This window comes from Hypanus sabinus, unplaced genomic scaffold (assembly GCF_030144855.1).
Source record: "Hypanus sabinus isolate sHypSab1 unplaced genomic scaffold, sHypSab1.hap1 scaffold_298, whole genome shotgun sequence".
Taxonomy (NCBI): domain Eukaryota; kingdom Metazoa; phylum Chordata; class Chondrichthyes; order Myliobatiformes; family Dasyatidae; genus Hypanus; species Hypanus sabinus.
In genome coordinates this window covers 498,057-511,722 of record NW_026781133.1, presented here as the reverse complement: position 1 = coordinate 511,722, position 13,666 = coordinate 498,057, and positions in this window count along the sequence as shown.

Below are 13,666 nucleotides of genomic sequence, written 5' to 3'. Positions count from 1 at the left end.
TCTCTGTTCTATTTCCTCTGTTCCCTGTTTCTCTCTGTCCACACGTCCGGCCCTGTTCTGAACAGAATTTAATCTCATTGTAAACTAGTGAGTTTCACCGTTCATGGTCGGGCTGGAACACAGCGTGTGTGCGTTCTTTTCCTTCTTTTTCAACTCCATCTCCATCTCCGACCTGCTCCCTCGTTGTTCCCGCATCTCTCCGGCTTTATCTCTGTTCACATCCCGAGGCCCCGTGACAGTCTGTTTCTCCCCTTCTCCGTCTGTTCTCTGTTTCTCTCTGACCACAACTTCCGTCCGGTCGCGTACTTAACAAAGTAAATCTCATTGCAGGAACATATATTTATATTGATCATCATTGTACCCTGAAATTTAATTAACTTCCAGAGTCACGGCAAAAAGTTATTTGTTTTTTTTTCTTTCGAACTAACTGAACTCTACCTGGAAGTTTTATCGATGCATGAAAAATAAATGAATGATACTGGAAATCCGAAATAAAATTACTTTAAAAGATGTTGTACCTCTTTCTGACGGAACATTACTCACTCTGTTACATTTCCAGTTTCGTCTCAGTGATGTCCGTCCTGCCACCGATCAGCTTTACACAACACCGGTGATTCTCCTCACCCGGGGTTGACGGAAGTAAGTGTCCACACGACAGATATCTTTTCGAGCGCAGAATAGATTTATGCATCTCGCGCCAGTTATTGTCAGCTCAACGCTTTATCATAAATAATGTTTTTAGAGATACGTAAGGATTATATCCCATCTCCGGCCACCGTGAACACCAAAGCAGCGTGAATCCCAAGCGACGTCATTCTAGTCTTGGCCAATTTATCTCCCAATCAGATTGAGTGGCGTAAAGACTACAACATAAATGCCTGGCAAGATTAAATGACAAGACCATCGCATTCCGGAGTTGGTAATGACCCGGGGTTAATTTTGTTTCGTGTCTCAGCGCAGGTTCTTATGTTGTTGACTGTTGTCCAAGTCTAATCGCAAACAGGAGAACATCTGCAGAAGCTGGAAATGAAAATATTACCCACACAATCCTAAGGAGCTCAGCAAGCCAGGCAGAATCTATGCAAAAAAGTAAACAGTCAATGTTCCGGGACGACACACTTCATCAGGGAGATCCAATTTAATAGGACCGGACGTTTCTACCATAATTGTATGTATAAGGTGATGAGCGGCATTGATCGTGTGGATAACCCAAGGCTTTTTTCCAGGGGCGAGATGACTAACACGCGGGGTATACTTTTAAGGTACTTCAAGTTTCCACACAGAGAGTGTTGGGTGCGTGGTGTGCACTGCCGGCGGCGGTGATAGAAGCGAATACAATAGGGTCTTTAAGAGCCTCTTAGACAGGTATATGGGACTTTGAAAAGTAGAGTTCTGTGCACTAGGAAAATCCAAGGCAGTTTCTAGAGTGGGTTTCATGGTGGGCACAACATTGTGGGCCGAAAGGCCTGTAATGGGCTGTAGGTTTCTGTGTTCTATGTTTTTTTAATTGTAGTGTCGGCGACAGATGTTAGACACCCAGGCATGCCTCTCACAACTGCTGGTAATTGTGCAGATCACTGGACACTGGGTTGTCTGCGGCTCCGTGTCGTTCTGTTAAATTGCCATCAGTAATCCTTGGCATGCTATCTTGCTAATCGCCCTTAAGTATTGCAAAAAGAAGTCACTCGTTATCACGACCTGGTTTCGGAACTGGTAAACTGAGAGAATTACCGGGACTGCAGGTTGGTACAAGCCCATCCTGATCGACATGCGCTTCTATGACAGGTTTCATGCTTTACATTGCCTCCAGTGACAAATCATGTAGCCGTATACATGATTTATACATATATAAAAGCCGTAGACCTTTTAGGACCGAGATGCGGAAAAACTCCTTCACACAGAGAGTGGTGAATCTGTGGAATTCTCTGCCACAGGAAACAGTTGAGGCAAGTTAATTGGCTATATTTAAGAGGAAGTTAGATATGGCCTCTGTGGCTAAAGGTATCGGGGTTATGGAGAGAAAGCAGGTACAGGGTTCTGAGTTGGATGATCAGCCATGAGCATACTGAATGGCGGTGCAGGCTCGAAGGGCCGAATGGCCTACTCCTACACTCATTTTCTATGTTTCTATGTATAGTGCGTAGAGTAGCATTGATCTTCGTGTGGTGGGACGGAATGTACAAGTCCCTCGTGATGTTTGTGTATCGCACACCGAGAGGGAGGGGCCGGCGAAAGCCACTCGTGTACGACATGCTCAGGCAAAGCAGGGGGAGCAAAAATGTCAAACTTCGTTTTAACGATGAAGAAGGAAATATTATAGACCCATCCTGAGCGGAATGAAATTGTAGAGTAGCGTTAGTATTAGGCAGAGTTATACACTGTGTGCGGTTTAACTCCTGTAAAGTCTGAAGCACGGGTCCGAGTAGTTGAGAAGTTGCAGTCTTTTCTGACTATAGTGACATGAGGGATTGAGTTTGGCAATTTAACTCTTTGATTCTGTTGCTCACTCAAAAACACTTCTGCCACTACGCCCTCTGGACCATAATAGATGTGTCCTGTAAAGAAAGAGTTTCTGCTCTGTTACGCACGGAAAGGAGCTTCTGGAGATTGCTCGGCTGAGATGTTTCAGCGTATCGGGAAACATTGTGGCTATATCTAACTTCCTCTTAAATATAGCCAATTAACTTGCCTCAACTGTTTCCTGTGGCAGAGAATTCCACAGATTCACTTCACCACTCTCTGTGTGAAGAAGTTTTTCCTCATCTCGGTCCTAAAAGGTCTACGGCTTTTATATATGTATAAATCATGTATACGGCTACATGATTTGTCACTGGAGGCAATGTAAACATTATTCAGTGTATGAATGGAAATTCATCAGAGGTCGGCATGTCGGAATAAACTGTCGTAGATAATACGCATCGCTGGGCAGTTAATCCGTACCATTCATACGGTAGCGCAGAGTTGTTCTGCAAGACTATTTCAGCAGAAAATTCCCATCTGTCAGCGAATACAGAGAGACATAGAAAACCTGCAGCACAACACAAGCCATTACTCCATGCGGGGTCTGACAAGGGTCCTACATAGCTGCAACATCACCTCTCGGCTTTTAAACTTAATCCCAGTGTTGATGGAGGCCAATGCACCGTATGCCTTCTTAACCACAGAGTCAACCTGCGCAGCAGCTTTGAGCGTCCTATCGACTCGGCCCCATGGCCCCTCTGATCCTCCACACTGCCAAGAGTCTGATACCTAATGCAGTCAAAAACGAGAAATACAGTCGGCTATGTTTCCTGCTGATTTTTGCCTGCACCTGGTAACCTCTCGAAAATAATTATGCTGATGTGATGCCTTACAGGGTCCCCTTTAATCACTCGTCATTGATAACGTTATCTCCGTCAGTATCGTTTCTCATTCTATTCCTCTGGGGACGTTCCATGCACTGCAGGTCACGTGGGTTCCGCACACCACTTTCAATAACATGTGAACATATCCAGCCGAGGGGTTATAAATTTCACAAATTTGTCCCACAGCCCGATCTTCGGACGGGGTCCACCGCCGGATTACAGCGGAGGTGCCAATCATAATTTTTTGGATATTGTGTAACAGGATCGCCTTCTGAATTCGCTTCTTTTTATTCCCCCCCCCCCGGTCCCTGTTCTAATACGGAAATTATAGTCATGTCCCATTTTTCAGTCCCCTCGACCGGTGCAGAAGCGACCCAAAAATTGGGCTTATCTTTCCTTCGATATTTCTTTATCTTGCTGATTGTCTTCCCCCCCCCCCACCCCGCCCCTCTGTTTCGTTTAACTGTGCTTTTCCAGGCGGGGTCGGGTGTTTGATTCTGTCGTATAGCTTCTGTTAGCATTAAAACTTTGTCCAGTCCTCATTCCGACCTGGGCCCAGGCTGTCTAAGTGAGGATCTAAACACTGAGACGCCTCCCCTTTCTTTTGTTTGGACATGGTTGTGTCAGTCAGTCTATTTTTTTTTATTACGACGTTGATGTCGCTTAGCTATCTCCAGCACTTATTCAGGTCCAGTCAAGTTTATTATCATTTAACTACACACTCGCACACCAACAAATATGATCCAGGTTGTATTTAATTGTCTATGACTCAGAAGAACCCCGTAGAACCACTGTCCTTGTGTCCAACCACACAAGCCACCAGTGAAAGGAATCACATGTCTACTGTATCCACTTTTGAACCAGACCTCATCAGCAGGGAGATTGGCGGCAACAGCGGCTCTCCCGGGATTCCTTTCCTCGTTCAACCTTCCGGTTCTTTTTTTCCCGTTTTCTTCTTTACCATTACAGATAACATTCTCTCCCCATCCCCGCATTTCACTCATCAACATGACTATCATTACCTGCCATCTTCCTTCAGTCTACTAACCTGGTTTTCATCTTTATCTGTACAGGAAACTCTCTCCCCCGCATTCCTGATCAACGTTACTGTTATTGCTTCCCGTCTGCCTTGAATCTACTTACCTGGTCCTGCAAAGGAAATACCGTCAGTCGCAAGCAGAAACGGGAACGAAATTTTATTACATTCGTCTCTTCGAGTCTTATTTATATCTGCTGGTTTTATTTACTAATCGGTGAACACCTTGGGTGGGACTAGGATCCGGATCCGGACCTCCTTATTTCACACACACTTCACATAATACTGCCGTCTTTCCTAATTGGTTCCGCCGCTCCCATTCTTTCTACCCGCTCATTGGCCAGGATCAGGGCGGCTCAAAGCGGAACACCCAACGGGGGACGAACTCGGAATTGCCGCTGCGACTCTCAGTTCCTCCATCGTTCCACCCCGTTTTTTCGGGATCCTGTTGGACTAAGGCAAATTGAAAAGAGATGCTAAAAAAGAAAGTTCAATTGGAGAATCTTGTATTTCAGCATGATGTGATGGAGAGTCCGCATTGTGAAAATGTGAGGTACAAGGAAAAAGATTGTCATTATACCTAGCAGCAGAGAAGTGTGTCAACCCTCAGCAGAACAATGGAATTTGTTCACAATGTTTGTTTTCTTGACTTGTGTTCATCCATTTACGCTCATCTCATTTGCGCAGCCGTGTTACCGTTCTGAGGAGTCGCAGTGACAGGCGCAGTATTCTTCAGTGGAAAACGCAGATGTCTTCAACGTGACAAAGCTGAAGCAACATACTTTACATTCGGTGATTTCATCCACAGGGAGGGAGGTTGGAGGTCAGAGAGAGAGAGACGAAAGGTGATGGTGGTGAATCACGTCCGGAGGGAGGGAGACCGTGAATGCCGGTTGGAAGGAGTGGGTTCAAGGGGAGGGGTCACCAAAACGGGACGGATCGGATGTTTTGACAGCATTTTACAACAGTGGCGCTGAAATCCTAGAATGCTATTCGTGAAGGAAAACCCTTTAGCCTCTCACGGTATGTATTTCTGGATTTTGACACACTTCCCTAGAAGCCCTCATCCCAGACTTACCCGCCCCGGCAGACTTTCTCTACCCCGTCTCTCTCCGCCTAACCCCGGTCTCTTTCTCACCCCAGTGTCTCTCCGTACAACCCCGTCTCCCTCTCCACTAGGCTCTTTCTCCATCATCCCGCTGCACACTAAGTGCCCCGTATCTCTTCACAATGTCTCTTTCCCATCTCCCTCTATCTCTCCGCATCTATACAGTTCCAGTCTCTCTCCTCCACCCACCAGTCTCTCCCCAATCCTATCCCTATCCGATCTCTCTACCCATCCGAAATCTCTCTCATCAGCCCGGCTCATCTCCACCCATCTCCACCCACGCTTCCTCCCTCCCGATCTCTTTCTCCCCATTGCCTTCTCGTAACTCACCGGCCTCTCTCCCGACTGTCTTCTCTACTCTGCTCCACAGTCTCCCTGTCTCAGATTCTTACTCTCCCTCGTCGTCCTTCCCACAAATCTCCCTGTTTCCACATTCGCTTTCTACCCAGTCTCTCTCCCCCACCCCCCAGCCTCACTGCCTGACCACTCTCTTCCCCGTTTCTCGCGATCTCCCTCGTCTGTCTCTCTGTCCCAGTATCGCTCCCTTTGATGTCTCTTACCCAATCTTCCTCTCGCCTTCGTCTCTCTCTCCGTCTTCTCTTGCCTTCCCCTCGTCTTACTGTCTGTCTCGCTCCCTCATCAATCTCCTTTCCTATATTTTTCCCCTGTCATACGCTCCCCGTTTTCCCTAGTCCAGTCTCTCTTTCCACTATCTGTCTCAGAACATGTTCCAGTTCTTGTCTTTCTCATCCCTGTCTCTCTCAAACCCCGCTCTCCCTCTCTTCCGGGACCCCTGCTACCTCGTCCTTCACCCCAATCTCTCCGTCCCACTCTTTTTCTCCTACCCCAGTCACGTTCACCTTCTCCGGTTTTTCTCTGCCCCAATGTCACTTCTCCCAGCCTTTCTCTTATCACACAACAGTTTCGCTCGTACACCTCTTACCCTCCAAGCTTCTCTATCCATACCCCAGACTCTGCCCCCCGTCTCTATCCCCCAGTCACTCTGTCCCCTCAGCCTATCTCCCTAGTCCACCTCCTCACTATCACTTTCTCCCTCAGTCTCCCGCTACTCTGTCCATTGTTTAACCCCTTCGTACATTTCTCCCATCACGTGGTGCAGGATCGCTGACACAGTCGGCAACAATCACAAATATCAATTATAAGTGAACGGAATAAATTGCTTGTACATGTCAGTCGTCAGTGAGAGCGGTCTCGTTGTTGTCGGTCAGGAACAGGCCGGACGGTAGTTTTACAAACGTGAACCAAATGAAATGTACAACCACATATCGCTATGGGACTAACTTCCCAGTGAAAGTGAGAGGAGCGACTTTATTCGATTGATTTGTTTAACCGAGTTCAAATTTCCAACAACGTTCTTCGGTTATGAAAGCATTCCCCACGCTCAATGCTGACTATATGACGGGAAAGCATTTCCACCATATTTCATGAATACCGAGGTCAGTGGCGATTTATCGATGCTTATATTCCGTGGAGTGAAAGTTTTAAAAGGAGGTTCGTGCAGCTGATGCACTTCTTGTCGAATTACAGGTTCCACACACAGAATTCTGGAGGAACTCAGCAGGCCAGTCAGCATCGATGGGAAAGAGTACAGAACAGAACCGAGACCCTGAGATTGAAGCTTTAAAAGAAACAGCTTTCTCAGATGATGAAATTATGAAAGTGCCAGTAGGGTATTATCACAAGGATGGAGTGATAATGAGGACATGGAGGCCACCTGCTATACCAGCGAGTGAGGAATGGGCAATTGTTCGCCAAGGTGTAGTTCCTAAAGATTATAGGACTGAAATTTTATCTTTGGCCTACAGTCTACCCTCAGGTGGCCATTTTGGAGTGAATAAAACGGTAAACAGAATTATGAAATAATTCTACTGGCCTAATCTGAGGAAAGATGGTGTGACCTTTTGCAGAACCTGTCACATTGGTCAAGTTGTGGGTAAATCTAATCAGGTCTCCACAGTGCCCCCCTGCAATCTATATATAGCTGCATTTGGTGAACCCTTTTCAAAATATATAGTGGATTGTGTTTTGCCAAAGACCCTAAAGCTGGCCTTCAGTATCTGCTAACTATAATGTATTCTGCATCCAGATTCCCAGACGCAATACCTCTCAGAAATATTAAAGCTAAAACTGTGGCGAAGGCTCTTACAAAGTTTTTTTACTTTATTTGATTTGGCTAAAGAAATCCAGTCTGATCAAGGAAGCAATTTTACATCTGAATTATTCCAGCAGGTATTTTATGTACTGGGTGCTAACCAAATTTCATCGTCTGCGTACCATCCAGAATTACGATGGGTTCTAGAAAGATTTCATTCTACCCTCAAAACAAATGATTAAGACATAATGTGTTACACACACGCGCGCTCTCTCTCTCTCTCTCACTCCGTGACTTGTAAAGGCTTGAAAAATACATTATCGGACGCACGCACACACATGCCAAAAAAAGACATACTGTGTTGAAAATGGAAAAGACTGAGATGAAGGAATATATTTGCTTTTGTTCGCAGTACGAAAGTTGGTACAGGAATCACTGGGCTTTAGTCCATTTGAATTTGCATTTGGTCATAGAGTGAGGGGACGTTTGACCTTGTTAAAGGAACAGTGAATTGATGGGGATGTGCATGCTAACTTGTTAGACTAAGTTTTGAAGTTCAACAATGAACTACTCCAGGCCTGTAGTCTAGCGAGACAAAACTTAATGATTTCTCAAAACAAAATGAAGTGTTGGTTTGATAAGTGGGCTTGCGAAAGAAAATACCAGGTGGGGGATAAGGTGCTTACCTTATCTCCAATGTTGACAGATCCACTTCAGGCAAAACTCAATGGACCGTATGAAATAGTCTCTCAAATTAATAATGTAAATTATGTTATCAAAACACCCGACCGATGTAAACTAACACAGGTGGTACAGATAAATATAATATAGCCTTATTTTGACAAGCAGGCACCATCTGTGAGTGTTGTTGTCAAAACATATGAATCTGGCAACCCTGAGAATGAAACAATTGACTTGTCTGAGACTTTTCACAAGCCAAACATTGTCCCAGTTAGGCTAATGAACTCGGTTGTTCTAGAAAACATTGATAAAAAGTTGGCTCATCTGCAGCCTAAGCAACAACAACAGCTGAAGGAATTAATTCTGCAGTTTAAAGATATATTTCCCGATGTTCCCAGGCAAACCACGGTCGCAGTACATGATGTAGATATTGGTTAAACCGAGTAAACAACACACATATCGCATGAACGTAGAAAAGTGTAAATATGCTAAGCAAGAAATTGAAAATATGCTGGAAAATGGTATTATTAGTCCTTCAGCATCAGATTGGAGCTCACCCTGCATTATTATGCCCAAACCTGATGCCAGTGTTAGATTGTGCACTGATTATAGGAAGACAAATGCAATAACAAAAACAGATGCCTATCCTGTCCCTAGGGTGGATGATTGCATCAATAAGGTTGGAAAAGCTGAATTTCTTACAAAGAATGATCTGTTTGACAGGGTATTGGTGTGTTCCATTGACGGGCAGAGGTAGAAACAATTCTGCATTGTGTTACCATCTGGGTTGTATGAATATAATGTCTTGCTGTTTGGAATGAAAACTGGTCCAGGAACATTCCGGAGAATGAATGATTCTGTAATTCGAGGGCTGTAACACACAGATGCCCATATTGATGACTTAGTCACAGGGAGTGACACTTGGGAAGAGCATATCTCTGCAGTAGAAAAGCTGTTTGACAGGTTTTCCCAGACCAGCCTTACAGTTAACTTAGCTAAGAGTGAATTTGGCCATGCCATTCTGACCTGTCTTGGCTATGTTGTAGGTCGATGCAAGTTTGCTCCTGTTCGGGCAAAAGTCCAGGCAATTTCGTACATTCCTATTCTGACTGCTAAGAAGGCTCTTTGAAGGTTTCTGGGAATGGATGGATATTATCATAAGTTCTGTAAGAACTCTGCTGCTATCGCTCTTCCTCTGACTAATCTCCGGAAGAAGGGTGAAACGTTTGCTTGGACCGAGCCTTGTTAGGAGGCATTTGATCGATTTTAAGTTATTATTTGAGATTAGGCCAATCAATTTAATATTGTCAGCAAATTTAATCAGTAGATTGGAGCTGTGGGTGGCAACACAAGTCATGGGTGCACAGAGAGTGAAGGAGGGGGCCAAAGAGACAACCCTGTGGGTTATGTGTCCTGAGGGTCAGAGGAGATGGAGCCCACTCTTACCACCTGCCGGCGATCTGACCGGAAGTCCCGGATCCAGCTACACAAGGCAGGGTGAAGGCCGAGGTCTCTGAACTTCTTGTCGATACTTCATGCTTTTGTATGGCTACTGCTCTGCCCCTGACTGCAAGGAACTGCAGAGAACTTTGGAGAGCAGAGAACATCAGAGAAACAAGCCTCCACTCCATGGACTCTTCCCGCATTTCCCCTCCCTTGGAAAAGCAGACAATGTACACAAAGAAGCTCATAACCTGGACATTCTTGCTGCAAACCCGCTCCCAGATTGGCGGAGAGATACAAAAGCTTTAAAGTGCGTAACACCAGGCTGAAGGACAGCTTCCTGTCTGTGGTTATAAGCCAAATGAATGATAAAAAGGACTCGACATCACAATGTAACTCAACGTGACCCTGCACTATATGTCTATCTGCACTGCACTTTCTCTGCAGCCACAATGCTTTGTTACAGTTATTGTTTTGTTGTATATCAGCTCGATGTACCGTCGTAATGTATCGAACTGTGTGGATGGTACGTCAGGCAGGATTTTCACTGTAGCTCAGTACATGATGATAATAAACAAATTCCTCATTTTAATTGTGTGGAAATATTAGACAGACTGAGCTTCTGCTCTGGAACAGCAGAAGAAAACTGAACTGTTGTCATTTCTGTGGAAAGCAAATATATGGAAAATGCTTCAATCTCACATTACTATCTGCAGTAACTGGGATCAGGTGACCGGTGATGGGTCTCCCATATCAATATCAGAATCATGTTTGATAGCACCAGAATATGCCATGAAATTCGTTGTTAATTGCCAATTCTTAACAAAGGATTTTAGCAATTGTGATTTAAAATAAGAATGTATATATATAGTACAAAAATAGAAAAAAATTAAAATGTAATAAACTATTTGAATTGTGTGGAACTATTTGACTGACTGGGTTGTTGCTTTGGAAGTAGTGGAGTGAAGCTTAACTGAAATGTACACATTTATGAGAAGCTCAGATAAATACAAATGGCTAAATTCTCACATAAATGGGTCATACACCCAGAAGCATTGGCAGCACTTCGGCACGTCGTAAGAGTGAATGGAACATGCAGAAAATATTACAGAAAAACAAAACATTGTCCACCCACAATGAGAGGATGTGACAGATCCGGATCTCACTGACTTGTCTGAACGGGGAAAGATGAAGCTACACGTACACGTAGAACAGAGACCCGCAGATGCTGCAGATCTGCAGAAAACCGTGAACAGGAAACGGGATCATGTCACGGGTGGAGGGAATCCCACCTGAACCGGTGACTCTGCTCCTCGCCCCTCACACGCTGCCCGACCCATCCGCCGCATTCTCCACATTATTCCATATTTACACCGGATACATGTCTACTTTTCCACACCATGTCTACCCCGATCCCTTTCACTCCACCCCCAGGTCACAGAGTCACGGGCTCGATTCCCATTCCGGTCCGAAACATAATTCAAGCCCAAACAGGAAGTGTTCACGTTTTATTTAAATCAGTTCTGTGTTTATAAACACTAATTTCTATTCACATTCCTCCGGCCTCAGTGGAGAGGAACACTGAACATCAAGTGTGAAACAGTACGAGGAGGCCATTCCGCCCTTCTAACCATCAACAAGATGGCGGCTGCTCTCCCATCTCATCCACGTTTCTGTCCGATCCTCATTACCTCGATCCCTTCGGTCTCCACACATCTGCCGGCCTCTTTTCTACGTGAGGACGATCACTGAGCCTTCACCGCCCTCGGAATGGAGACATTTCCCCTCATCACAGTCCCGGACAGTACATCGCCTCTTTCAGAGTCTGGGATTCCTGGTTCAACCGGCAACGATGTTGCGCTTTTCAATGTGTTCTCCTCTCAGTCCTCGATTCTCTAAATGACATTTAGAGAATGATCTTTCTTCAAGTTATTACCCCTCCACTCCAGGGATCAGTCAGGTGAATCTTCATTGCACTTTCTACAAATACTCTCTAATCACTTTACTCATCCTCTACGGAATTAATTTCCATCTTCTGAAACCCCGTGTTGCCCCAACTACTCACCTCTCACCCTTGACACTATTTTCAGCTTCCACCTCTCAATCCACAGCTCTTGCCCCATCCCCACCCCTCACCTCTTTTCTCTGACTATTTCCCGTCCACTCTCAGTCCAGAGGGAGGGTCTCAGCCCGAAATGTTGACGGAACATTTCCCTCGACAGATTCTGCCCGACCCACTGATTTCCTCCAGCAGTTTGTTCTTTGGTCTGCATAACCCGGGTTAGTCTGGGGAGCGGGATTTTACACCATATTCCAGGGATAGGGTTAAGGTTAATAGACTTCTCGGTGAGACAACAACATTAATCACGGGTTTCAGCACTGAATCCAATGTTGTGGGATGTAAAGTCCCCTGTTTTGTGTCCGGCTGTGCCGTGTTGTTGGTGGAGTGGGCAGCGTGGTGTTTGTCTCGATTAGGGTCACAACACCAGAATTGCCAGCGGAGTCCACACACAGTGTATTAGTCAACAGAAAACCTCCCGTCCCTGCAGTCTTTGTCTCCTGGTAAACTCAACACCCTGACAGTGTGGACCATAGATACCCCTTCCTCTCAGAGTCAGGGGATCATTCAGACAGCTGATCTCTGAGAGGAATTATATTTATTGGTCATTAAAGTTCGCCCAGATTCGTTTGGACGGATTTGATGTGGAGTTCGGGGTGTCACAGTGAAAGGGCCGGACGGCCGAACTCTCTCCGTTGTCCAAGCATCCTTCCAGGTGAGGCGACACTTCACCTGTGAATCTTCCGGGGTCGCCCGTTGTGTTCGCTGCTCCCGATACGGCCGCCTCTACACTGGTGAACACCGGCTCCTCCGTAGTTGTGCCGGGTAGGAATATTTTTTAACGGGTGTCGATATTTTTCAATCCTTTTGTGCGGGAGGGGTGGGTTTTGGGGGTTGATGATCGGGATGCCGTCCTTTTTGATGCGGGGGATGGGGAGGGAGTTTCATATTTTTTTCTCTCTGAACGACTTTCATATTTGCTTTGTTTCGTGGTTCTCTGGAGAAAATAAAAAAAACTCAGCGTTATTTATGGATACCTGCTTTTATAATTAATTATCCTTTGAACTATCCACTCCGAGCGGGACTTACTTACTTAGTCACTCAGACATGAACAGTCGGTGAATCCTCCCATCCAATTCACCAATTCCCCTAACACCACAGATATATCTGTCCAGATACTCCCCACACAAGACAGGCTGGAGCCAAAAATATTTACTACATGACAGACCCGAAAGACAAATTACAAAATAGTCATAATGGCTTACATACACAGAACAGACTGACGCTGTCCTATCTCTACACATGTGTGCACGTGGAGATAAGCATCCTGAAACCCTGTTGATCATCAGCAGTTTCTTTCAGAAAAACAGGTTGTTATAGTTTAACGAAGTGTTAACCCTTCTACATACCTTAACATTCCCTCCTTCAGATCATTACATGATCAACAAAGCAGTAACATTTTGCAAAGAAATCAACCAAGTACAGTGTTAACTTCTCAGTGGGTAAAAGCGACATACATCAGTAATTATAACAATGATATGTACAACCATTTCGACATAATGCAATTTCGTGCCCCACATATTACCGACAGGTCTTCGAAGATCACCATTTCGACCCTTCGGTGAACCCGTGTAAATCCTGCCCTCCTCTGTTGATGCTGTCAGTCTCCTTGGCAGTGTGCTCGGAGAGGGATGTAACGTTAGTCGCCTCATCAGGGATATAGGTGCAGCATTCTGTGTCAATAATAGCACATGTTCCCCCTTTCTCAGCTGGGATAAAATCTAAAGCTCTTCGATTCTGTAGGACTGTTTGCCAGATTGCAATCATTTCAGTGGATATTTCTGTTACTTGGGCCTGTGTTTCTGTCAGGGCCCCTGCAGTA